The sequence below is a fragment of the Sarcophilus harrisii genome, chromosome 2 (genome assembly GCF_902635505.1).
Source record: "Sarcophilus harrisii chromosome 2, mSarHar1.11, whole genome shotgun sequence".
NCBI classification, from domain to species: domain Eukaryota; kingdom Metazoa; phylum Chordata; class Mammalia; order Dasyuromorphia; family Dasyuridae; genus Sarcophilus; species Sarcophilus harrisii.
In genome coordinates, this window is record NC_045427.1 from 257,219,000 (window position 1) to 257,223,651 (window position 4,652).

The following is a 4,652-nucleotide window of genomic DNA, read 5'->3' on the forward strand; positions in this document are numbered from 1 at the left end:
GCTATATTCATACTTACCAATCTTGGGTGTGTGGGGGGGGCATGCATGTTTTTTGGGGGATATTTGTCGTCTTTGTTTTACTTTCATCCTTAAAAACCCTTAGGATGGTTTGCCTTAGTTGGCCAAGATGGATTTCTTGCCAAGCTTCCTATAAATTTGTTTTTTCCTTCCAGGGCTTCTCACTGTTTTATGAGTCAATACAGCTCATAATCTTTAACCACCCCCCTTATGATTTCACAAATGAGTTTATGCTATAAACTGGTGTTGCCTTTGGCTGCCACATCTCTCTACCTGGCAAGAAGAATATTTGCTGGCTGAAGTAGTTTCTAGGTTCTTTTGGTCTCTTCCTTGTGGCAATGATTTACATTAGAGATAACACTATGCAAATAGCTGTAATACCAAATACAGTTTGATAATGTGAGAAGAGCAATGTACTATGAAAAAGTGGGGGAGGTGAAAATTGAAGTTTTTTTAGGACAAAGTCCATGTCTTAAAAAAAAATTATCCCCAGAGTTTTTAGAAAAATACATTGCACATAAGCAGTTGTTCAATGAAGAATTATTGAATTCATTCATATTTAATGAGCTTTAGGTGCATAAAAGAACTCTTTCTTGAATACTTTTTGGAAATTTTTTTTTTCAATATAGACAATTGTTTCCTTGAATTGTCAGTTTAGATTTTGTTAGTTTTCTGAAAACAGAGTTTAGTTTACTTAATAAGCTCTATAGTCTTGTGGTGATGGAGCTAAATTCATCTGAACAATTAAAGATCAGTGATAATGATTTGTCAATTTAAAAAAAATCTGACAATCAAAATTCCACAAAGCAGATTAAAAATTGTGTTAAGATGAATGTTTTATTATCAGGTATTTCAGTTTAACTCTAGGGAAGCATGGTATCTAAACCTGTTTCTTTAGACAAAGCATCATTCTGATTACATTTCAATAAAAGGACAAGAAAGTTATAGAGAGATAACTTTGTTTCTAATATTATTAATGACCTTTGCTATTGATGTTATAAGAGTAACTCTGTTTCACTTATGCAAACTAAAACCAAAAGCTTTCTTAAGAGATATAAAGTTTGGTTGGAGGGGATGTGGAAAAATTGGGATACTAATTCACTGTTGGTGGAACTATGAACTGATCCAACCATTTTTGAGAGCTGTCTAGCAGTATGCCCAAAGAGTTATAAAATTATGCATATACCCTTGGACCTAGTAATACCATTATCAAATCTGTTTCCCAAGATGATTAAGGAAAAAGGAAAATGAAATTGATATGTTATAAAATATTTATAGCACCTCTCTTTGCGGTGGCAAAGAACTGGAAATTGAGGTGAATAAATTGGGGAATGACTAGACAAGTTTAGATATATGCTTGTGATGGAATACTATTTATTGTTCTACAAGAAATGATGAGCAAGTTGGTTAGAAAAACCATGGAAATACTTGCATAAAATAATGAAGAGTGAAAGGAGCAGAGACTAGAGAATGTTGTACACAGTAACAGCAATATTGTTCTAAGAACAACTTTGAACAATTAAATCATTTTGAGTATTATAAATACTCAAATCAACTACAAAGGATCTATAAAGGAAGATGCTATCTATCTCCAGAAAAAAGAACTAATAAGTAGAAGTATATATAAATTATATTATTTTGCATATGTATATGAATCTAATAGTAGTCTTTTCTAGAGTGGGTGAGCAGGAAGGGAGAAAAAAAAGTGCTCAGTAGACAGCAAAAGAAAATTTAAAAGGAAACACAGAAAAATAGGGTAGCTTTGAAAACAATGTGTATTTGTCACGTAGTTTATTTGTTTTTTAAGTCAACAGTGTGAAATGAAAATTTGTGGTTTTATATTGAATCCTCTTTATATTGTGCTATGCTTGTGTACATGCATGGACAGTTTTTTTTTTAAATCTAAGTACAAAATTAATTTTAAAAATTTAAGAATCATAAAGTCAATGTAAGAGAAATTCAATTTTTCATGAAAAATATATATATTCTAAAATGCTCTATCAGAATTTGAACATTTAATTTTGTTTTCTACGTTTTCAAAGCTCCATATCTAAGGAGGGACAACATGGTATTGTGGTATCAGCAGTGAACGTGAATATCAAAGATCTGAATTGGAGTTCATTAATTAACCTCTTTAAAACACCATTGATCTGCTTAAAAGATAGAGACAGTACACCTCTTTCATAGGATTGTTGTGAGGATCAAATAAAGTATTCAAAATAAAATGATATCTAAACCACAAAGAATCACATCAATGCAGTCTGCTACTTCTGAGAAATATTTTCCTTTCACAAAAATGAAGAGGTTAGACCAAATGATTTGTAAGCCACCTTTGAGCTGAGGAGTTTATATGTTGTTGATTGTTAAGAGTTAGTTGGCTTCTTCTCTGTGCTGATTCAAAAGAGAGGTGCCCCATCAGAAATTCCATGAGCTTTTATCTACAGCAAGTTATAGACAACTTGGGCTGGTAAGAGAGAGTACTGATTGGGTATTTAGAGAAATTCAGTTTTTACTTTTTAAGCTATTAATGGAAATTGTGAGACTTGGTATCCAGAACTCAAGTTAAAGGTTCTTTCCCCATTTTGTAGATGGAGAAACTAGAGTTAAGGCCTGTTATTAATTGAAAGAGAGCTGGAACTAATAGCTTAAAACTTTCTAAAGCAAGAATATCTTTAAAAAAATGTTTTTTGTTTTGTTTTTTGGGAGGAGAAGGGAAATGTAGTGTGTAGTATATTTAAGGCACTTAATAGCAATTCTCTGACTCATTGCTAGGACACATGGCTCCATAAAAGGATTGTAGTAATGGAATTCTAATCTCCTGGAATGGAAAAGAGCCTCTCTACTTCAGGTTCTACATAGTATTTCTGAGTCCTTGAGGGAGTTGTCTTAGTTACTTTTAAGTCAGGGTAATATAGTTGAAAGAGAAATGACTTTGGAATCACAGAAAAAGAACTGGAAGGGACCTCAGCAGAACTCTAGTCAAACTACAACTGTGTATCTCCTGTACTTGCTCCCTATGTGATCTTGGACAAATATCACTCTCTCTAGGTTCCAGTTTCTTTAATTAAAAATTGAAGAGGTTATATTAGACAACCTCTGATATCCAAGAAAATTCTATATCCAATCATCAATAGGGTATTTTCCCCATAGCACTCTTTTGGGGGACACATACTGATATTCTTCTTTCTGCTTATAATATATATTAATAAAGTAGCATGGGGATTGAAAGGAAATCATTTATATTTATTCCAAAATATGGAAGGACAACTTGCTTCTCAGAAGTTGAAAGCAGGACTGATGGCCTGAGAAAGTACTGACATTCCCCAGGCCAGTGATACTTGTAGGTGGTAGTTGGTCACCAATTCATGCTGGTAGTAGCTGGAATTACTGGCCCCGTCTCAAAAGTGATTGATTCCCTAGATAATGTTTGTTAGTGGGGGAAAGGGTAGGGTCAGTCAATCATAAAGACTTTAAGGTGGTCTAGGGAGTAATGATGGTCCTAATGTTCTTGGATTTACTTTATTCTTACAATATCAAGGAAAAAAAAAAACCTAAGAAAGATGTCCAGTAGATTGGATGTCCTCTTTGCAGTGAACTTATAGGACAAGATAAGTAAGTATTGTATGAGATAGATAGGCATAGTTGGATTATCATTCTGTGGAATGAAACATGCTCATAAAAGAGATCACAGGTTGACTAAATACTTGAATAAAAAGCAAGGCACCATGTCAGTTTCTGGGGATACAGAAGGTAAAACAAAATAGTCCCTTTCCTCATGGTGTTAATATTCTGTGAGAGTTGAATAGGTTATATGGCACAAAATGTAAACATATGAGAAAATAGAAAATATATAGAAATAACCTTTTTTTGGGAGAGAAAAATTAGAGAGAGATCAGAAATCACTAAAATATATTAGAATCTTAGCCAAGACACCAGTCTTGCAATACTTCAGACAGAAACCCAGAAATCTAAAATCTGTTCTCAGATTATATTTTGTTAATTGAGATCTAAACCTATTTCACTAATTTAGTTTTCTTTTCTGAAGAGTTTGGCTTCATTGGCACAATGATTAAAAATAACACCTTTGACCATAAGATAATGAGTTTTTTAATTTTAAAATTTTCTTAATTTTAAAATTTCTTAATTAAAAAAAAATTCCTTAATTTAACAAAAAAAAGTTTCTCAATTTAAAAAACAAGTTTGTTAATTTTTTTTCTAGTGGAAAGTATTATTAGTGCTCAACTAAATCCACAAAAGTAGGCAAAAGTTATGAAGTTTGACAGTTGTTGAGAGTTTGTACATAATATCCCAGGGAAACAAAGAAGATCTTTATTGTTAAGATAAAGGAGACAAATAGTTCTCTCCATACATCTAAATAAGAAACAATTGACCACTACTATTTGTCTCTTTTTCCTTAAACCCTTACTTTTATGATGTGCCAAATGATGACACTTGTGAAACTGTATCATAATGTTATAGAGCAGTGGTCTCCATTTTTTTGATTGTCATTCCCATTAGTAAAACATTCTTGAGTATCTACCCAATTATGTATTTGCTTATTTAGAAATTATAGAATGAATTATTGCATGAATGATGTACATCATGAAACTCAGAAAAATGTAATTGAAAAAGGA